The sequence below is a fragment of the Telmatherina bonti genome, assembly GCF_933228915.1.
Source record: "Telmatherina bonti genome assembly, chromosome: 4".
NCBI lineage: Eukaryota > Metazoa > Chordata > Actinopteri > Atheriniformes > Telmatherinidae > Telmatherina > Telmatherina bonti.
Genome location: NC_136622.1, coordinates 8040766 through 8065158, shown reverse-complemented (window position 1 = coordinate 8065158; position 24393 = coordinate 8040766).

Here is a 24393-nt window from a genome sequence, read left to right as displayed (position 1 = left end):
TGTTGCTGCAAGTGATGGTAAAAGTTGTCAGCTTTAAAATCAAAACAACCTGCTATGGCTAATGTAAGCTAGCTACAGTTAGCTCCTATCAAGTTCACCTTCACGTTTCTGCACGCTAATCACAGAGTTGTTAATCCCTGGGTTAAAGATATGCAGGTCCTGCACAAAACGTTTGTTGGACATGAGCTTCCAAAGATTTATAGTTTCTAAACTGAGATTAAACTGATATTGTTTAAGCCACACTGTTATAGATGCCAACATGGCGCATAGACATCATATACATAGACTCTTCATTGAGCGCTGGAGAGTGAACCAGCGTCACCGTCATATTGGATAGGTCTCTGCTTTCGAGTCTTGCTGCAGAGTCAATGTAGTTTCTCCACATAACTGTTTTCTGTGGAACAACCAATATGGTGTATATAAAAAGATGGACGGAGCCTCCGTGACATCACCCGTAGCTTTCAGAAGAGTTGAATTGAAGCTCGGTGGGCGGTTCCTACCATCGCCATCTTGGCAGGGTCATGCATGTCGTCTCGCCCGGAAAATACAAATATGGTCAAAGAGGTGGAGCTGAGAGGGGGGCTGTGAGCGTCATGGTGGATGATTGACATCGAGTGAACTCCGAGCTATCTGTAGCTAAGAGCTAACCAAGCTAACCTGGAAATAACAGGAGCTAACCAGCTAACGGAGGTAAGCGGGCTAAAGCTAAGTCACGTTGTTAACCGGCTAAAAACCGCTGTTGTTCTACGTTCTTCTGACTTGAAGCGGGAGATCGGGTACCTGTCAATCAATTACTTTTAAACGGGCAAGGTAGAAAAAAATTCACTCCCCCCACAGTTGTCATGAGGGTAAACCTGACCTATTAAACTGAAAATGAAATTTTGAACCAGGCTGTAAACATGTTTATTCCTGCTGTGAAGTTGGTCTTTTTAATATGGGAGTCTATGGGGATTTGCTCTGTTTTGCGATCCCTAGTGGATGAAGGGGGAACTGCAGTTTTAGGCTTCACTTTTAACCGCCGGAGGTTGCCGCTTGGGAAAACACGTATATATTGCACACAAACAAAACACTTATTTATGTAATTGGTTTATAAAAAATGTTAACGCAGTGAATAATCTACTGAATGCAAATGATATATTTTACTCCTTTGAGGTTTTTATGGAAAAATACATTGATGCTTCACAAAGAGAGTTTTACATGGTAGCCTAATTACCTCCGCCAAGGAGGTTATGTTTTTACTGGCTTTATCTTTTTGTCTGTTTGTGTTCAAGATAACCTAAAAAGTTATGGACGGATTTTCATTAAATTTCAAGAGTTGTTGGGAATGTAATAAGGATGAACTGATGATATTTTGGCGGTGATCCGGATCACTGTTTTCGATCCAGGAACTTTTGAAAGGCCTCAGCGGAGGTTCGCGCTCTTGAGTGTTTTTCTGGGTATCTTTTGAATTGCACAATTTTGGTATAATACTTACATTTTCTGAGTTTGCACAGCTGTATCTCTATATTGATAAATTATTAAATGTAAAAAAGAAAGAGCCAACTGTAGTCAACATTTCACAAGGTTGAATAATAATCTTTTATTTGACCAGATAAAATTTGATAAATCCAAATGCATCAATAAACAATCAAACATGTTAGTATCAAATTCATTGTAGCTACCTATGTTTTTGTTTAACAGCATTATAAAAAAAATTGTAGCACATAGTTTTTAATGTTTGAGAGTGATGTGTATCATACCAATGTCTCTGCCCTTTGTAAGAAATCAAACTTTGAGAAAAATCAGGTAAAAATTTGTGAAGTTATTGTTGTGGTTGGGCCTACACCTTACAAATAAATACATTGGAGGCGCATGGGAGACCCATCCAAGATGGCGACGGGATGAGACATTAGCTCGTATAGGCAGCGTGATACTATGTGGCGCCTACCTATATATGTCTATAGCACTATTCATTGTCTAGAGCAGGGGTGTCAAACTTCAGTCCTCGAGGGCCACAATCCTGGAGGTTTTTGTTGTTTCCCTAGTCCAACACACCCAACTGAAATGAATGGGTCCTTGTGAAGAAGTTGACATTAAGCTGTTTGACCCATTTGATTTGATTCAGGTGTGTTGGACCAGACAAATGCAGTGTAAAGTGGAGGCTATTGCAGGATTTGTACTGCAATAGCCTCCATGTGGTGGAACAAGAGATTCTCATCATGGTTTCATCATGAATCTGCAGCAACTGTGTGATGCTTCATGCATGGAGCAAAACCTCTTGTTGAATCTATGACACCAAGAGTAGTGTAGGTAGGGCTGGGCGATATGACGATATATAACGCTTTGACAATAGAAAATGTCTATCGTTTCATATGAGGCTCTATCGAATAGGCCACGATAAGCTGCTTTGCTATAGTATTTTTTGTCAAGATGTGCTTTACAACATGCACGCTACAATATATAAACAAACATGGAGGAAGACGGTAGTAGACGTGTTTCAGAGCAGAATAATTCACTAAAAGATGAGCAGCCAACCCAAACTGATGAACTTGTTCATAAAATAGGGGAAATTTCTGTCTCATGGATGCGGTTTGGATATAAAAAGAACGAAGTGGAACCGACAAGAGACTAGCTCACAGTACCAACAACGGACTCCGACACAACTAACTCATTTTATCACCTGCGCAGGAATCAGGATAAAGAATACAGAATAAAGAATAGAGTCAACGAGCAAAAGCAGCAAAAGCAGCGTCAAGTGGAGGCGAAAGCTCATAATAAACTCCAGACCAAACGCTGCAGCAGATATTTACCTGTAAAACGTCATACGGCCATAGTTCCTCCAGATGGAAGATCACTGCTGTGTTGCCAAGAACATCTGACACATAACTGATGACTGACACAACATTACACACACAGTTTTATATGGTTATGTATATCATTATGGGGATATAAAATGAGCGATATCGTGATAAGAAATTTTGGTCATATCTTCCAGCCCCAGATGGGGTGTAGTTCATTTGCCAAATATTTTTCAGGCACATTTTTAAATGAATATTCATGCTTGTTACTTGTACACACCTTGCTTGACACTCCATCCTGCAAATGTTTCCCTTCACGTGTTTGTCTTTACTTCTACATCAGACCTCTGTTGTGTTGACTGTTAGCATGAAAGTGCAGCGAACTGAATCAGATGAGGCAGCGTTGAGGGACAGACGACTCATCTGCAAACTCAATTACAGCACAAACTAAGCCGAGTTCAGGAAATCCAATTTACTGCAAAGTGACTTAGTGTCTCTGCTGAACAGGAATGACGTGATCCAGATCCAGACGAGGAAGCTCTTCAGAGCCGGAGAGATGCAGCGTGAACCTTATCCTGCGTGACCTTTTCAGATTATCAATAAGTTATGAAGCTGTCAGATTTATTTGTTTTCCTCAAGAATGTTGACAACTAGGGGAGATAAACAAGTGATGAGGCAGAGTAGGAGGAAGGTTAGCGAAGAGAGAGGGAGCTTGTTCTGAATAATTAATAAGTTGTTTACTGTCTAAAAGGTTTGAACCAGCAGAACTCACATACACATGCAAACCCTTTGCTTTTCTTTCACTAAATGGCGACGCGGAGCTGTAATCCGTTTGCAAACCTCCCGGCAGTCTGTGTTTTCTCCTAACACCATTAGCTACTGATGCAGTTCACAATTATTCAAAGATCTCAGAGTTCGTCACGTCTATTGGAGGAGACAAAACCATGGAGGCCACTGTTGCGAGGAAAGACTTAATCACATCTCGTTTACGATCGTTAGCTCTCACTTCTGGTTTTTAATTCATGGAAATGATTCCTGGTCCTTTTCATATGAAATCAAATTAAATCCAGATAATTCAGTAAAAGATGACTCATCTTCCTCACACGCCGTTAGTTGTTCAGGCTGAGCTTGTCCTTGCTTCACGCTGTGGAAGCTGAGGAGGAAATGTTTTATATTCAATGCAGCTTGTTGTTGCTGGAGGTTAAAGGAGTGTTATTCTGGTATTTGGAGTTTTCTGAGCTTTCTACAGTGTTACAGTGTTGAATCCTCATCAGACATGTGAACGGCACTGTTTTTTATCACCTAAACGCATGTTTGAGTTTGAGTTTGAGTTCCAGCACTCTCTCCATTCGGTTTCCATGGAAACCGAAAAATGCGTCGTTTTAGAGAGTTTTTTCTACTTGGAAATCCTTGTGACGTCCCGGGGGATAAGGTTGGGTGATTGGTTACCTTCTACTGGTTAACAAGGGCATGTACAAATACATCAGGCGGGTGGAAAACGTGGGATAAAGTTATTTCCAACGATGGCTGGTGAGTTTACCAAAGAGAGACATCCTGCTGCATTCGTTGCTGTGGGTTGCTGTTTTCCACTTCGTTTTCAGGGTCTGATTCAGGTTCCAACATGTAGGGCTGGATGCTATGTGTTGACATTGTATTTTGTTATTTTATTGAGTTCATATTAGCCTAATCCTTCTGTTTATGAGACGTTACAATGATGGCGAAAGCAGGTGCGGTGCGCGCTCCCGATGTAGTGCAGTGGTGGGAGGCGGGGCTTAATGCGGAAGAGTCTCAATCCACTCGTTTTGCCCGCAGGCTGATCTGACAGCCTACGGAGAGGGTCGGTCTGAAGTAAATAAAGCGATTTGTGACAATAACTCCATCAATCCCAGCCCTTCTGGTCTCAGAAGTAAAAATAAATTAGCCTGAAATGCACAGAATAGTTCCACTTTAAGCCAACCCTTACAGGTTGGTAGAGATTCCAGTTAGAACAAATTCGTAACATTTATATATATATATATAGATATATATAACTTATATCACCATATTTGAACATATTAAAACAAGAATAAATACTTCCTGAAGAATTGATCTGTCTTTTACATTTTACCTCCAACTTCCAGAACATCTGTTCCTCTAAACTCCACATATTATTTGGTCCTTTTGTCTTTGTTACAGTTTCATGTCCAGAGTCAGGTAATAGCGGACAGGTCATAAATCTTTTGAGTCATTTGAACTGGAATCATCTTTTAAAATGCTCTAAACTTTTCAAAGAGGTTTTATTGTGATTATGTCCCAAGAATCCCACGTAGAACTGGCCTACCATGAGGTCCCGTCAAGCTGAGGTCCTTGATTTAATAGAATTAAATTTATTTTCTTTGTTTTTAAAATGCACATGATTAAGCAGGTATTTGTATACATATATATATATATATATATATATATATATATATATATATGTATACATATATATATATATATATATATATATATATATATATATATATATATATATATATATATATATATATATATATGTATATATATAGTATATGGTGTGTTTACAAATTCCATGTACCTTTAAAACTTGTTTTCAACATTCTGTGTTGTAAATACATTACAGTCTAGTATACATACAGTACGAGTTGAATTAAAAATACTTCAAAGTATGTAAGTAGTATGCTAAGCAAACTGACAAGTATACTACCAAAGTATTATAAATGAATGAGTGAAATTAGATATTTTCTTTTTTATAATTCTAAATTCATAAAAGTATACTTCAAGTATAATTTAGTAAACTAATATGTGAAGAAGTGTGTACTTCGTACACAAGTAGTATATGGAGTGTACTTGTTTTATACTTCTGTAAACAGAAAATCATCTTTTTACTACACACTAAAGGTAGCAGCTTGTACCTACAAATGCTCGTCGCTGGGGGTGTACTCTTTTGAGAGACATTTCAGTACCCTTCAGTTCTGGTCTATTTTTGTACCTTATCAAGTTATGTTTTTATGTTTTTCACAGCATTAAGCCTGGTCCATGCCACTTAGCAATATTATCTTATCTTTAATCTAGAAATAATCTTCAAAAACTCAAAATACTGACATTGTGGGCTACAGCAAGTGTTGTGCGTCTAAACCGGTCTGAACAATACATTTCTTTTGAGGCGACTTTTTAATTTTTTTTAAAATAAAATCATTAAATATCAGTTGTAATATGTGGTGAAGTCGTAGGAGGGGTATACTGATTGCTGAAGAAAAGCTGGTAAAAGTCCCAGTATGTACCATTTGCTGTAAAAAAAAAAAGTCCCGGTACGCAAAAGGATAGAATTGAAAAGTGCTGGTACCGCATACCGTTGCGTGCCGGCCCACTTAAAGCACTGCTGCTAACAACAGTTTTTGTCACGACAAACATTTTTCAATGCTGCAGGTACCCTTATGGTTAAAATGGTACAAATTTGTACTTTATGTCACTTTGAACCCTTTTTCGTACTCTGAAGGTGTGCTTCTGGTCTCTTAAAGACCAGTATTGTACTTTTGAGAGAACATTTCTTTAAAATGTACCTATAGGTACTCTCTATTTTTGAGAGTGTATACTTATACTAAAATTACCTAGTATACTTTTATAACCTAAAAAGGTTCCAGTTTAGTTTGAAGAAGTAATAAATTAGTATACTTTCTAGTACATGACTAGGATATGTTCTGTAATAAATTTGGTTGACTTAATACTTAATAAAATAAACTATAAGCATACCATGCTGAGGGAAGTCACACAGATGGTGGGGTGCAACCTGATGCTAACACGTTATCCTGTCTACACAAATACAGGGAGGCAAATAAGGATTTGAACACCCTGTGATTCTGCAAGTTCTCCCACTTAAAAACCATGGAGGGTTTAAAATTTTCATCTGGGCTGCATGTCCACTGTGAGAGACATCATCTAAAGAAATCTGGAAATCACATTGTATAATTTTTTTTAAATAATTTATTTGTATGTTACCGCTGCAAAAAGTATTTGAACTTGTCTTTCAGCTACAACTCTGACCCTCAAAGTCCTGTTAGTCCGCCTTTAAAAACTCCTTCTGCACTCCACATATCCTAAATTAAAAGCACCTGTTTGAGCTCCTAAGCTGCATAAAGACACCTGTCCACACCAAACATACACTGTTGCGTAGGATCGGAATGTTTTCACTGGAGCTATTTCTATACACACCTTCTGGGAAAAGTTCTGTCTCTATGCTAAACCTTTAATAAAAATAAATAAATACTTTACTTTCTGTTTTAGTTTCAGAAACCAACACTAGACTGTCTGCTGTTTTCACAGTGGCTTTATGTGTCTGTAACATGTCATTTGCGTTGCCAGGTTGCCACCGCCAGATGGCGCTACAGTTAAAACGACTGTCAGATTAGTCTAAATGTAGAGAAAACTCTTCATGGACCTTTGCATCCAGTCTTACCTCACTGCCAGATCATAGACATAGCCGCTGTTGGTCTCCTTCCAGTAACTAAGAAAGTTCAGACTCCATAAACCAAACCATCAGCTGCTGCTCTGATTGGCCCAGTCATCTATCTAGTCATCAATGCTAATGCTAATTAGCTGCTAGGTTAACTCCATTGCATATTTTTGTGTTTGTACTTAGGTACATTACTGTGCATTTGTGCCTTTTTAAATATAGTGAAATAATTCAAGTTTGTCCTCGAAGTTTAAAAGAAACAAATATCTTGATAGTTGAACTTTGCCTCTGAAAGCTTTTACACATCTACTCTGAATATTTTGTCTGAATAATTCGCACAGCAATGTTTTTTTATCAGATCAGTGTAAAGTCAACAGGAATGACATTGTTCTGTCCAGCAATTGTTCAAGTTTTTTTTTTTTAACTAAGGTTGCTTTTTCTATTATTTGCATCCAACAGATATATAATCGACCAATCAAAGAAGGCGTGTTGACTGATAGATCAGCGGTTGTGAGCTCTGCAGGCATCACTTTCACCGCTTTTTCATTCAAACTTTGTTTTGTCATGACGAGGGTCTTATTTCTTCTCTGCTTCTTAAAGCGAGCAGCTAGCTGCTGAAGCAGGTCCTCCAACTGTCCCACAGACGTCCTAAAGTCCATCCTGAAGCGGCCGTGGTCCAGCTTCAGATCCTGAATTAAACATCAAAACTCCCCAAGTTTAACTCTTTCTAGAACAGGATCAGCACCTATCTTTGTTTTTTTTTTTTGTGCAGCATCAACACACCGTTCTTGTGGCTTGATGTGGAATCCAGCTTGCGAGTTTTTTGTTTTTTTTTTAATTTTCTTCATTTATTCACATTTTCACATCACACTGTGTGCAGTCAGAAACGTTGATAATTCACCCCCAATCAATTCAAAGTTTCGTGCCATTTCTTCATCTTTTCTGGTTTGTAAAGGTCTTGAGTCTACACTTCGGGCTAATGCATCTTTTTTCAGTCCACAGCAGCAGAGCAGTGAGTGGAAAGCAGCAACAGAATCATAAACTCTTATCATTTTCCAGACGATGTGTTGCTGTGTTTACACACTGTGTGGAAGCTGCAGAAGTTACCACCTCAGGAAGAGCAGCATGAATGTCGCGATCATCTTTTATTTCACATGCAGCCACTCCGAATCATTTCAGAATGACTTTAGGACTACAGAACCAAATAGGTTTTGTTTTCCGTCTTATTTTCTAGGTTTTCTCTTGTGTGTTCTGTTCTGCTCTCTGCTCCATGTCATTACTTCACCTGGTTTCATTAAGCTTACCCACGCCACCTGTGCTCCTCAGTGCTTTTACCCCTCTGTTTCAGGCCTTTTCCACACATAGCACAGTATCTCACAAAAAGAAGATATTTTTTTTCCTGTTTTTCTCAATTGAAAATGCAGATTTATGCAATCAAAAACAAATCTTTAATAAAAAAAAAAAAAAGCAGAGTGATTCTGTTAGAAAGGTGCGTTGGAATGAAGCTGTATCATAAAAAGTGTGAGCAACAGCAGGAGAGTGGATGTGCACGGTATCTTCATTTCTGTTAGAAAGACGACTCTCACAGGGACAGTGGACCAAATGTCTTCTTCTTCTGTGGTAATACTCATTTCAGGATGTTTAATTTCTCAGGTTGAGTACAGAAAAGCTGAGAACATTTCAAATCTGCAGGATTATTTCTGGGCGTACCAAACAGAGAAACTACTACTGTTTAACACTTCTCTGCCACAACATTTAAACCATCCACAGGTAAAGTACAGGTCAGGTGCACATCTTGTCATTTTTCAATGTGCTGCATCCTGGCATTCACATGCATGTAACTTTGAAACTTGACCACCACCAAAACACTACAGACCTTCCCTTCATCCAGCCTCCAAACTCACCAGACATTTATCTGATGGGATCTGATGCAAGCAGAGTTTGCCTCACAAACCACAGGACTGTGCTGTCCAGGTACCAGACTCTCCATGACATCCTCTGGTGTTTGTCCATGTCCAGACTGGTTTTTATTAGTGGTAAAACGGGAGTCTCCTCAGCGTGAAAGATCATAATGTCAAGAATGATTGATTTTTCCTCTAACAGACCAGCTTGTAATTAAAAGAGGACAAATTACTTCTACATCACTGAAGGCAAAACCCGACATGCAGTTAACATTTTATCCATAACCAACTGAGTTCATTCATTCATTCATTTTCCGAACCGCTTATTCCAATTCAGGGTCGCGGGGAAGCTGGAGCGTATCCCAGCTGGCTTTGGGCGACAGGCAGGGTACACCCTGGACAGCTCGCCAGTCCATCGCAGCTGTCATGAGTTATTTACACTAAATTAAAAATAATCAAACCAGACTAAATATGGAGCTCAAATGTCATATGACTGAAGCTTTGTTAAATTCAGTTCATTCACTGTCAGTTTATGATAGTCATCACAAGACATATTTACACATACAGTCCAATTTGGAACAAATTAAAATAGTTATTTTAACCACATTAGTCTAATAGGCAACCTAACAACTTTGTTCATATAACCCAATTTGTTAAAAGCAGTTTTTAGGGTTTTCCACGAGGCTTTTGTACCTGTTTACAAGTACTTTTTTGTAATTCCTCAGCGTAGGTTCCAAGCAAGCTGAGTTGGGTTGTGTGTGACGTCGCCAACTGCATGCCACCAATTGGTGAAGGGAGCAGCCAATCAGAAGTCAGGGAGTGACATCACTGGAATACCAACTCCAACAGTAGTTGCGTTTCCATTACATTTTTTTTTTTTGCAAAACAGAAGCGATATTTCCAAGTTTCAACAAACAATTGCGATTGTGTTTCCATTAAGCATTGCTGAGGTTAATGCGCTAAAGTCTCGTAAAATCTCTTGAGATTTTACAAAAATTGCGGCTTATGCAAGGTAGCCACGTCGCATTATTTTGGGGTTTTCTAATTGCTGCTGAGAATTTTCTTCAGCTTTTCTATGCTTTTCTCTCTCATTTTCATTTCTAAAATTCTGAAATTTGCTGTTTGTTCCACACCGCACCATGTTTATCAGAAATAAACGGCTCATGTCCCCTCACGCCATGTCTGGGGACACATAAATGCCTAAAAAGTTTTTCCATTCCATTCCATTCCATCTTTTGCAATATTTTTCTATTTTGAAATGTCTGAAAAACCACCTCATGAGAGCATAGAAAACTTTTTAGCAACATTTGACACTTGTTTGGAAACATAGGTGTTTCCATTAGCGTTTTTTAATTGGGATATTTAGTTTTTGCGCAACTGTAAGTGTAATGGAAACGCATCTAGTGACTCGCAAGTTGTTTACATTACAAGGGGAAAAGCAATGGCGCAACAAAAGTCTGTTCCGTGGTCCAACACTGAGGTGGAGAGATTTCTTTACTTGTTTGATGCAGAAAAGATACAGAGGGAACGAGATGGAGCGACATTGTGATGGACATGTGTGACTCCATCACCAAGTACTGCGTTATAGTTGATGCAAAAGGTATGTGATGACGATGAGTAAGCACACTGATCAATTGTTTATTGAAAATGTTTAAAATCAAATGTTGATAGGTATTTGTGGAGGGGGACTGGCCATCCTTCCTCTGTGAAGAGAGTTTTAGTATAGCATTTAGCATTGCTTGATTAGAAAACTTCCTATACATTTGTTTTATTTTCTTAACAACTAAAGTTACTACTTACCTCTTGTGGTCTTGGAGGAGTGCAGGAGCTAAAAGAGGGAAGTGGGCTCAACTACCTGCTTAAGAGCTGCAGGAATGGACCATATTAACGAGGAGGGGGATGTAGTTTAAAGATTAAATAGTTTTATGTATGTAACAAGGTTTGATAGTCACTGACTGATGGGTATATATAAAAAGAGATGTTTATATATAAACATTTATGCTTTGTTGTGTTTAATGCTTTTAAATAGGTGTTAGTATTTTGTGGTTGGTAATTGTAGCCCCACCTTAATGGGCTGATCTCTTAAGGTTGACAGCAAGAGAGTATAAAAGCCTGCTGTATCTGTGTGGAATGTGATATTGGTTGGAAAGTACATCGAAATAAAGAGTCATACTCATTGTTGGATTATAAAGCAGTCTCATGCTTCTTCATATTAATCATATGACCGACGGCTAACTGACAGACATAAAAAAAAAAAAAAAATCTATCAGCAGCTTTCTGATTTAATGGCTATCCCCGGGTACCAAAGCAGTTTTCAGCAGTGTCGAGAGAAGCTGAAGAAGCTCAAAAGGTGACTATTAGCAGGTCAAAGACCACAGTGGTCAGAGTGGGTCAGACAGACGAGACTGGAAGTGATTCCAACAAGTGAATACATTTATGGTCAGCAACCGTGACCAATGGAAGGAAGATTGGTCTTGACTCAGCCACTGCCCTGATGGAGTTTGTTGGTTAATGCTGAGTGGATTTCCAGTGTTTATGTACATAATTATTTGGTGTAGAGAAGATAATAAATAAGTTTATGTAATCATTTTAATAATCATAACAGCTAGTTAGCTATGAATGGTGGCTTCATACTCTTCAGCATTTTGTGTTAACTGTCTGTTAATATCGGTCAGAGCTAATTTAGCATGAGCATGCTACATTAAAAACACTAGCAAAGCTAAAACTGGCAGGACAACTATAGCTTAAAGCTACTGCTTTTGCATTGGTTTTATATGCATTTATTTTATTATTATATGGGGCTGTGTGTGGTTTTGTTCAAGGCTGCCTTTCCCAGCCTTTGAAGCAATTTGCGCCCTAGTGTGAAGTGGCTGGGATGAGAATCAGCACCTCCAAATCTGAGCCCATGTTCCTCAGCCGGAATAGGGTGGATTGCCCTCTCCGGGTCGGGAATCAGGTCCTGCCTCAAGTGGAGGAGTTTAAATATCTCGGGGTCTTGTTCACGAGTGAGGGAATAATGGAGCGTGAGATCGACAGATGGATTGGTGCAGCATCGGCAGTAATGCGGACTCTGCGCCGGTCTGTCGTGGTGAAGAAGGAGCTGAGCCAGAAGGCGAAGCTCTCGATTTACCAGTCGATCTATTTTCCTACCTTCACCTATGGTCATGAGCTGTGGGTCGTGACCGAAAGAAGGAGATCTCGTATACAGGCGGCTGAAATGAGTTTCCTCCGCAAGGTGGCCGGGCTCTCCCTTAGAGATAGGGTGAGGAGTTCGGTCATCCGGGAGGAGATCAGAGTAGAGCCGCTGCTCCTCCGCATTGAGAGGAACCAGTTGAGGTGGCTCGGGCATCTGGTTAGGATGCCTCCTGGACCTCCCTGGTGAGGTGTTCCAGGCACGTCCCTCTGGGAGGAGACCGTGGGGAAGACCCAGGACACGCTGGAGGGATTACATCTCTCGGCTGGCCTGGGAACGCCTCGGGATCCCCCCGCAGAGTTGGCAAATGTGGCTGGGGAGAGGGAAGTCTGGGCTTCCCTGCTTAGGCTGCTGCCCCTGCGACCCGACCCCGGATAAGCGGCAGAAGACGGATGGATGGATGGATGGATGGATGGATGGCCTTTCCCAAAAAGTGGAGAATTCATCAAGTTTCCTCCTCTTGGACTACCGAGACGCACTGGCAGCTTCCTTGTCAACCTCACCTAGACACCAGCAACATTGATTAGCAAGTCGCAGAGTGTCGTCACAAGTAAGGAATAACAGATTTTCCATTTTGGTCTGTAGCTATGATGTAGGTCAATATTAACATGAGCTACATCAATAAAGATCAACGACATTCTTAGATCTTTGATAAGGGAATGATTTAATACAGCAGCTAAGCCACTAACTTGTTAATCAGCTAATATAAGTTATTTTACACTGATCTGTCGAGAACAGGTAAACAAAAATCGACATCTGTTTTAAATCCTCATAATTCATTGTATTATGTCAGCAAGTGGACTGAGGCACAATTTCTGACAAAGATTGTTGGGCGGGTGTCTTTGTAAGGACCCAAATTTAGAAAGGAGCGGCAGGTATATGGATAACCTAAACAGATATATTTTAAGAAAACTGGCAGGACAACGTGGGGAAAGATGACAATGATATAGAATGTGAAGTCTTGGGGACTTGAGTTTGACTTTCATGAAGTACAATCTGACACATTTCCTCCAAGCTTGAACTTAAAGAGGTCATTTCCTGGGTCTTTCATTCAAATGTATCATATACATGTATTTATAACAGGACACAGATGTATTTCTTAGCTTTTTTTTTTTTTCAACATCCTTTTATTTTATCTTGCTGTATGACCAGGAATAAGGACAAGGACCAATTCCTCATCTGAGTCAGCGGTACCTGCTGAAAAACTAAAGAGCAAATTTAAAAACAAAAAAACACGTAAATATGAAGGCAGTAATGCAAACAAAACTTTTTTTTTATTCCTGACATAAAAAGCAAAGTCAACACTGCAAAAACAAAATATACAAAAATTAGGTAAATAATGTTTAAAATAAAATAAAATTTGGCTTGGCAAGACTTCTCAAAACAAATAAAAATACTCTTAAAACAAGAAGAATTCTCTGGCATAAAAACTAAGAATTATCTTACCTTAAAAAAAAATAAGCATATGTGTACTCAATTTCAGATTTTTAATCTTACTTAGATTTCAGTTTTTGCAGTGAACGGAGAAGCGAAGATAGACATAATAAACATTAGTTGTCAAGTTTACAAGTGTGACCATGTTTCAGCAAATAAAATATTGCTAAAAGGATCTTTTGATGATTAAAGGTTTTAGTGACAAAGTCAAACAAATCAAATAAAATGCAAGAAAGTACAATCACACTAATGTTAGCAACAATGCTAAAGCTACCATCTTTCATGAAGAAGCTGATTATGTTTGCAGAGAACCAGTTTAGATTTGTAATATTGATTACTTACATAATGATTTCCTATTTAATCAATTCATGATAATGAATTGATAATTGCATTAATGATAATTATCATGAATTATCATGAATTGATAATTCATGATAATTTATAATGTAATTTGATATTTTATTGAACTGTGACACTTTTCTTCTTCCGTACATGAGGTTTCATAAAACACCTAGTGTGTGCAAAGTGATCTTCATCATATCATCGACATAACACAAAAGCAAATCATTTTAGTCCTTGGGTTAAAACTTCCAGTTGAGCTCAATGTGATGGGAAAGATGATGATTTAATCAATCTGGTAATTAAATGGTTTTAAATCTTCAGACGAACACGTAGTAGACCTGAAGATTCAGGAACAACATAATGACTAAATGGATTCATCTAAAGTGGAGCAGATTGAGTCCTCAGCTCGAAAGCTGATCTGCTCATTAGCTTCTGAGCTAACACACACACACACACACACACACACACACACACACACACACACTATGAGTTGGTGTGTTAACTTCCAGCCAGTGCACTAACACACTCACAAACACGATCGTCTTTGTAATAATCACACGCTACACAACAGGAGGCCTGGGACCCCCTGTGTGTGTGTGTGTGTGTGTGTGTGTGTTTGTGTGTGTGAGAGAGCGCCTGAGGTTTGATTAAAAAGCCTTTTTGTGGTTTTGAGATGCTAATCTTTGTATTATCAGCTGGATAAAAGGGAGTTTAGCTGCTTAAAGACAAACAAATGACTTCTGGCACACATACACCATACATGGCTAATGAGTGCTTTGTGTGAGTGTGTGTGTGTGGGTGTGTGAGTGTGAGTGAGTAAGAGCATACTGACAGAACGTCTAAATCGTTCTCGGCTCTCAGGCTTCACAAGCACAACACTCGAAGAAGAAATCCAATCATGTCTGCGACAGGAGCCATTCATGACATCACTTCTCATGTCAGCTTATAGACAGAGTCCAACTGTGATGTCACTGTCCAAACTGAGAGGTCGGCCAGCTCAAGTCCTGATCCATCAGACGACTTTCAGCCTGCTGGATTCGGTTTCTGAGTCCTGATCGACACCTGAACTCTGAGCTCCCTTTCAGCTCAGTTTTTCTATCTGCTTCTGTCTGTGGGAGAATTTTACTCTGCATGATTCTCAGCGACAGAAAGACAGAAGATGAGACGTCAACCCAGACGTCTGAGATTAAACTAGTACATGATTGACACCGGTTCTTGTCCAACAGTTCATGTCAGAAACTTACTGGCTTGTGTCCTGTGATGAGTTGCTTGTGTAAACAGCCTGGGATGTTCGTCGTGAAGGTGGAGACCAAAGTGAGGCCTTGTTTACACGACGGCACTGAGACAGTAAGACGTTACAGTTTGGTTGCATTCTGGCATCTCGTTAAGAAAGTAACAGAGTTTGAAGGATTTGACATCGGCCTCCAGAGTGAAACAACTTCGCAACACAAAGCAAGTCCTGTCAATTGTTTTGCAATTGCCTGTCTGGAAATCTTCATCTTGAAAGGAGTTTGGTTTTATATTTGCCAGGAACTAAAGGTACAAAAACACACACTAATCTGTAGACACACCAGTGTTAGTATAACCAAACATTTCTCAACTCTGTTGCAACTCTGTTTAAAAAATCTCCTCCCATATGTGTCTCGATTTAAAAGGAAAATAAACAGACTTTCCAGCTATGTTGATTTATTACCACGAAGCATTTTTCCAAAAAGGAATATTCCACCAGACACCATTTACCAACTTTTTGTACATTTCATTTTCAATTTCAGGTCTTGGCTGTGATATTTACGTAATGATAATTAAATAACTGAATGAGATGAAAAAATGAATATCAGAAGATTTAATCACATTCAGGTTATGATTACATAACAAATGCAGACTGAGTTAAATTGATGCCTGATAAGAAAGGTCATTTCCAGTAAAAGAAGACAACGTGGTAAACAGAATGAGAACATAAGAAAGCATTCTGCAGGAAAAGAAATAAATCTGATTTTCTCTCTGTTCTGAGGCGTGGGAGTTTCTTTGCTTCCTTTTCTATGTAAATGTGCCTGCACACACACACATTTACACATTCATCATCATTAAACAAATGCATTCATTAGTTTTCCCTTAGTGTGAGGCAAACCTTGCTGTGCACAGGCAGGGAAATTAAAGTTGGCTGAGTGAGCAGTGATAACTGAGTGACATCCCTCACACTGTCAGGCAGAGAGCTTCAGCCTGACTTTGGTTCCCGACAGACTGCGTTCAAACATTTCCATGTTTGGACTCCTGTTTTCAGTGTGGAGTCAAATCAAACGGCTGATGTAAGAGTGTATAAAGAGAGTGCATAAAGAAAGTAAACAGGCTGCTCTCCAGTGAACCAGCGCCAGTGGCAGGGTAGCACCATATGCCCTAACCCACCCAGGCTGGAGACGGACGCTAGAAAGGCATATGGGAGAAGGGAGTGAGGGTGGGTGAGGGTGGTGTGGTTATTTGTAACAAGTTTAAAATATAGTTGTGGTCAGTCAAAACCAGCAACATAAAAAGTCTGAGAACACACATTGGGACTAGCTTCCAAGGAAATACTCATCCAGCTTATCAGCCAAAGTCCTCAGGTTCTCTAAAGCTACAGTGTAGGGGTGCTCCGATACCAATGTCAGTATTGATATCGGCTCAATACCAAACATATGTACTCGTACTAAGTATTAATAAAAGTACCACAACCAACACCACTCTAGTCAAGCTAGCGCAGATGTGTTTAAAGACACGCTTCAGGCATGTGTTATAGGAAATAAATGCCTTAAATGTTAAAATGTGGCATTTTTTGTTACACTAAAAGCCAGATCTTTGTTTCAAAACCACACATTTATAGTTGTATTTAGGTAAAATGTGCCAAATCAAATTAACCTTGTTGAAATTGTTAGATCTGTAATGTTATTATATTTGTGTTGGTGAGGTAACTTCAGAAAGGATGGGTCATTTATTACAACCTAATGAAATCTTACAGTTTTAACAGCCATAATAACCATAGTTATAATAATGTTCACATAAACAGATTTGGTATCAGCAAATATCGGTATCTGCAGATACTCAAATTTCAGATATCTGTATCTGGAAGGAACTACCATGAAGTGAATCGGTGCATCCCTAGTACAGTGTGTAACTAATTTGGCTTTTTATTAGCAGAAAATAAAGGATAGCTTTTATAAATACGTATTTTACTGAAGACGAATAACGATCACATCTGAATGAAAGCGTTCTCGTAACTTAGAATGAGTTATTTATAAATATATAAGTGGCGGTGCACCCAACAGAAGGCTGCCATGTTGTCCCCAAAAGGGGACAAAACTGCTGGTTTTGCTGGTTTTAGCTGTGAATCCCAGAGTTTTTGTCAGTGGAGGAGAAACAAGCAAAGACCACCTTTATCCTGCCGTTTCCATTGAATGGAGGCGCATCCATACTCCTCACTCTGTGACAGGTGGGAAAAAATAGCCAAGAACAAAAAAATAAATGGTAACCAGTAGAAAAGGAGAGCCTACACGGTGTAGCGTACAGCAGATGGAGACAGTCCATGATGGAAGTCAGAACTGAGGTGGAGGCTGCAGCTTTCTGCTGGTCAGTTCATTCATTGTAACAGTGAGAGTTTATTTTGGCGTTATGTTAGAAACAGGGCAGGTAGTCCAGCAGTTACTTTATCCTCCCGTTCGAGTCACATCATTTACTGCTGTATAAAACAGCAGAGATGCTAATTTGTCAATTAGCCTACAGTGTAGAAGAAGTCATACCAGCAGACCCCCGTGCGCTGCTTTCAGACGGGTTTTCCCCGAGTTTTTCCTCCTGTTTCATCATTTATTTCAGCTGATTTGTTGAGGGGGGGGTGGGGGTTGAAGTCCTCCCTCTAGTCACACGATTTCACACAATGACATTAGCTATTAGCAGCAGCTTGGTACCAAATACATGGAGGGCATGCTTGTTACTTATCGACATCAATAACAATTTAAAAACACAATATTACCAACAGCCTGCAATGGACTGGTGACCTGTCCAGGGTGTACCTGCTGGGATAGGCTCCAGCTTCCCTGTGACCATTAATTGGACTAAGCGGTTTAGAAAATGGATGGATCTTACCAACAGCGAGGGCGACAATTCAGGAGGAGGGGTAATCACACCTCTTCAAATGACAGGTGCTACAAACCCACACAGAAAGGCAAGATCCGGCTATTTTTATTAGCTTATTAGCTTAGTGAGAGATGAAAAGCTTGAGCTCTTCCAGTTAACAGCTCTCCCAGTGTGTGCCTGTACTGGAATAACAGGCTTGGATTTGACTTGGAGGATCTGGGAATTAGCCACCTTCAGTGGGTGAAATCGGAGCACGGGAGTCTTTCCTGACTTTCTAAGTCCAACTTCAAGGCTCATTCTTGTTGCATTTCTGGGAACAATTTGGGTACAAATGGAGCTGCAGCTGCGTCAGGGGACAGACAAGTGGGCGGGAACTCGAGCTTGAAGGTGAATTTAGTTTGCAGCTGCAATCTGCATAAATATGTTGTCAAGCTTAAAGGACTGGCCGGTGTCGTGCATGTCTCTCTGATGGCTACAACAGAGAAGCACCGTGGTGAAAGATGTAAGAGCAGAACACACCTCCCTCCCTGAACAAGCAGAAAACACACATTTTCCTCCACATCTATTTACGCTCAGACACACCGGCCCTCTGGATTTAATGGAGAAGCGTGTCCAAACTTTGTACAGGTAGTTTTTGTTTATGTTTTTCTTTATATACAATATTTGTTTGCATTTTATTCATTTATTGCGATGTTGGAAAAAAAAAATTAAAAATCCATCTTTCTGTACAGTTGTATCTAAAACACCGACTTTTTAATGTTTTATTTATTCAGTGAAAGTGTTTTTTTTTTACGGAGTATTAAAACCACAAGGAGATGTAAATTTTATTTCCAACCTTCCTAAATCAGAGATTAAGTCTAAATGTCGACAATAGAGTAGAAATCAGAATCAAGTAAAAGAAAAAAATGTCTGAAGCCAACCATATGCCAGATACAACGCATGTCTTGGTTTGGGCTTCTGTAGTCTTGTCATTTGTTGTCCTGGTTTCCTGTTTCCCTCCCTGGTTTAACCATTTAGTGTTCATCAGTTCACCTGGTTTCATTTAATTCATCCAGTCCACCTGTGTCCATGTTTCCTGTACATTTACCACTTTATTTTTATGTTCTCCTTTGCCAGTTTATTGTTGTTAGTTGCTCCTCTGTGTTGTCATTTTCCTTTTAATAAACATCCAACCTGCATCCTGCTGCCTCCCGTCACATCTGGCCGGCACCATTCGCCCCTCCGTGACAGTATGTGCATCCTCTTGATGTGAAAGTAGGTTATGATGCAGTTTCGTAGAAGCCTGTCATTGTATCGCTTTATTATTATTATTCATGCTGTGAACAGGTATTCACATCATGAATAATAACAGTTGCATCATGAACATGCTTTCACATCAGGAGGATGCACGTCTGTTGTATCTGGCAGGTCATCGCCCTCTAGGAGCATTTTTTTTTAAACATTATTCTCATTTCTCATTAAAATAATAATAACAGTAATACGAATAGTTACAAAATACATAAATAAATAAAAAAAATTCAACTTTAGTCTGGACAGTCTGACTTATTGTGTAAAGGGTAAATAAATGGTCCAGTTTGTTTAGTCAGTGTGGTCCGAATACTCTGTCATAGTTAACAGTAATACCTTGTAATCCAAATTTATTCTAAATGTAAAAACAGCCAAATAAAATGTTAAATTTTAAATGTGCATTTGCCAAAGTGTAAATTAATGAAGAAAAGATCATTCTAGGAAACAAAAACCTTCTTATAGAATCATCTGCATATTAAAAGTGCTTAAATATAACACGCTTCCATCTCTGAGGATTAAAGTATTTCTTTCCGCTCACCTTAAGGTGACATATTGTATCTTTCTTTTTCTTTTAAGTAAGAGTTTGCTGGGATTTAAACTTAAAAAAAATCCACAGTTAAATCACCAATATCCAGACGGAAGGGTCAGGAACTGTGCTGTTACGTTCATATGAAGGATAAAGCTTTCGCTAATGTAAATACCAGGACAATAACTGATGCTCAGACTGTAATACGTAGTTGCTTGTACATTCTCATGAAATTCAGAAAAAAGTCTTTGAAAGACCAGAAATCTGAAGTTCAGCCAGCGTATACTCAAATATTTCCTGAAGTCATGTTACCAATAAATGCTTGTCAGCATGACATTTTTTTTATTTAAATCATTGCAAAAGTTCTGGTGAACCTTCTGGCTTTTAAGGGAGGTCACTCAACAGTTTCTGCTGTTTTTTTTATTGACGTGTTATCAGACACATTTTCCTAATAAAGAATTTTTCATACATATGACGGGTAGGCCGGTAGGGAAGTGTCACGACAGTATGCCATCTTGAACCTATAGTAAGGGACAAGTGGCACCAACGTGCAAAAATAATGCATTTTCTGTGAGCCAGCGCACATTGAGACGGCAGAGAAGAGCAGCGAAAGAGGCTTTCTGCCCCGGTAAGCTGGAAAATCTGTTCAACCATCATTTACAAAATTGCAGCGCAGGAGCCGTTTGTTTACCGTGGCCAAAAAAATTAAAAAAGGCACTTAAAAGTATGGTGGCCCTGAAGTGCAAACCACAACAACAAAATAAAAAACACAAATACAAAACAAAAACACGCAACAACAAATTAAGAAACAGCAACAAATCAAAAATGACAACAATTACAAAAAACACGACAAATTAAAAAAACACAACGAATTTAATGAACACTACAAAAAATTCTAAAAAACACAACAAATAAAAAAAAACAAAAAAAAGATAAAACACGATGACAAATAAAAAAAACGACAACGAACTTAGAAAAAGCAGAACGACATTAACATACCGGAAGAAGTAGGTATCAGCGGGCAACAAGAGAAATCGCTGATTGGACGATGGTGCCAGACGGCTTTTGAACCAGAAGTTGTTGTGTAGTTTTCAAAACATAGACGTAACCCGTAGCTTTTTATATACAGTCTATGCCCGTAGCCCAAACATAGCTGCTGCTATCCAAGAATATTTTGATAATAGGGCTTGGCAACGTGATGTCACGATGTTGGCCACGCAGTGGCTGATGGGAAAAGTTGCCATTGTTTGAGGCCATAGAGAAGGATCGCAGTAAATATGGGAAGAACTTGCTGTGTAGTCGGCTGCAATGTCCGAGCACACGATCGATCGGGAAAAAAATAGATAACGGCTCGTCTTTTCACTCGCTTCCTACATGGAAGCAGAACCAAGGGAGTCTTGTCTCTGATGTAACCCAGAGGAGACGGATGGATATCTGCCGTAAGACGCACCGACTTAAGTTTTACTAACATCCCAACATCTTTGAAAGTCTGCTCCCGACATTTTCATTACGGTAAGTGTGACTGTTTTGTGTAATTCGATTATTGTGTTCTTATTTTGTTCTGATTTTGATCAAATAACCCGAAGATACTTTGGCTGGAAGAGCATCTGTTGACATAGCGGCTAGCAAGCTAGCATGCTAAGTGAATGCTAACGCAAAGATCGCATAATAATCGTGATAAATGATTAAATTTATATGGCGCCTTACAAAGCATTAGAGCGCTTTACTTTTAATCCATCACTCATTCATACTTGGTGATAGTAAGCAACATGTGTAGCCACAGCTGTCCTGCAGCACACTGACGGAAACCAAGCAGCCAAGGTCCGCCAGCGGACTCTCTGACTCTCACAGATAAATAAAACCCAAACAGCACCCAGTCGAGCCCATCAGATACACTGATTAACAACCAGCCGAGCCCTTTTTCAGCTAGTTTGCTCAATTTGTCAGCAAGTTAAACCTGACAAAAATGTCCTATAATTTCCTGATATCTGCAAGGTTAAAGCTGATCGACAGAGACACCTGCCAAACAGCTCCAGGCTGCAAAGATTGTTGATCTTTACAGAACAAGGCTCGTTATTTTCTTACATTAACTTGTAGCTGGATTTTTATGTGATTTTGGTTTTCTTTACAAACAGATGTGTGGTTTTTTTTTATTGTTAGGTTATTTTCTTAATTGTGGAGGAACTTGAATTTATAATGTGCTAAAATATGACTTTTTACATCATTCATTTTGTGCTATTTTCTTTTTCTTTTCTTTTTTTGGTGTGTGTGTGTGTCGGGGGGTTGTTAGTTTTTAATTTAAAATGGTTTATTAATAAACTTTGATATGACTTAACCAATAAATAATTAGTAGGACCTGAAACTGAACGGTGTCTCGAGTCTGATGCATTCACAGCATACTTTGGATTTTAATATGTCCTCATGTGAACTCTTTTGCCCCCCCGAAGGTAAACCAGCATATGAGATGGAGGAGTCACATTCAGACTGGGCTCCAACACTGCATCTGGGTCACTCTGAGGTGAAAGCCACAGTCTCAGACCGCCGGACCTGCAGACAGCGCAGATGTGGAGAATCCACAAGAGGCCATAATAAACAAATGTGCATGAATGGAAATGTGAGAGGTGGGTTCCAAGCGGATGCAGGAGCTGTAGGAAAGGACCTACTTCAACATCAAGCTGATGCTAAAGATGTTAAAGATACTCGTGTTTTAGCCCACCTGAGGATACATGTAGAAAGAGTGATAGGCAGCTTGTGCAACAAGTACACACTGTTACACAAAACACTACCAATAAGTTTGTTGCTTCTCTGTGAGGAGGAAGAATTTACTTTTCTTCATTAGATTGTTAAATGTTTGTTGTATACTTGTAAGCATGTGTCCAAGTGTTGTTGTAAGACTGGATGAAAGTGAGATGTGTGCATGTTCAAGGGTGTCTATAATGGTGTAAAACCTGATGTAAACCGATTAAATGTCTGATTCTTCCATAAATAAATTAAACTTATTACAGATTGACAGAGTGAAACTGAGGTTAATTTTGTACTTATTACTTAATACTGATTCAAGTAAAAAGAATGGATGTAAGAGTGTACATATGTAGATATGTGTTTATACATTCCTATGTATTCATATATATATATATATATATATATATATATATATATATATATATATATATATATATATATATATATGTATATATGTGTATATATATATATATATATATATATATATATATATATATATATATATATATATATATATATATATGTATGTATGTATATATGTGTATATATATATACATATATATATATATATATATATATATATATATATATATATATATATATATATATATATATATGTATGTATGTATGTGTGTGTGTGTGTGTGTGTGTGTGTACTAAAACTACAGCAATCACAGTCTGTACACTGCCTGGAAATGACAAATAAGGTACCCTTAGTGACAGTAGAAGTATTTATTAATAAAAAGTATAATGTACAAAAATGTAATAGTTGCAAAACAAAGTTAAAAGCTTGCATTCAAGTTCATTTCACTCGCTGGGCTCCACAGCCTTAGTGTAATATTTAGCAAGTAGCTCTGGAAGCACACCCTTCTAAAGAAGTCTTGTGCTTCTGTAAGATAGTTTTCCAGAGCTCCCTGTCTGGGAAGATGCGCCGCTACAAAGTCCTGTTCTCTCCAAACAACCACGTCACAGTCATCTGACTGAGTAACAAAAATCTCATATCACACTTCTGGTTGAATCTTTGTTAAGTTGCTGGGCAAAACCCAGTATGCTCGCACATCTGTCACAGTCAGGCACAGTTGCCTCCAATTTAAACAGGAGCGCAGCTACATGCGTACAGGTCTCAGCTATTCCTGCCATGCAGGTGCAGCGGCCACATTCCACTTTGCCCGCACTGCTCACCATCACCCAGGGCTTGAGAGGAGGCTCGTTCAGCCGCTGAGAATGCAGAACTTGTGAGGACCGATGAACAGAGTTTATGAAAAAAATTTATATATAGATACATATATATTGGCGTGCATTATTTTAGTCTGCATGCACACGTAGTTCGCCCAATTATAACGAGTTCATATCACTCGGTTGCGGACGTCACCGTAGCAACACGTTAATCGGCTGGTTCAGACTAGCTGGCTTTCGATAGGTGAATAAAAGAAACGCGCTTTAGCTTATGGTTGACAGCAGTTGTTCAACATAAAAATCACTGCTCTAATAACCTGTATCAATGATCCTCAGGAATGAACGGCCTCCGAAAATGACACCGGTCTACTATTTACGTCCCAGACCGCATTACGTCATCATGTCCGTTGCCAAGCCCTATTACACACTTTACACAAAATGTGTCTCAATCAGCACACTGAAAC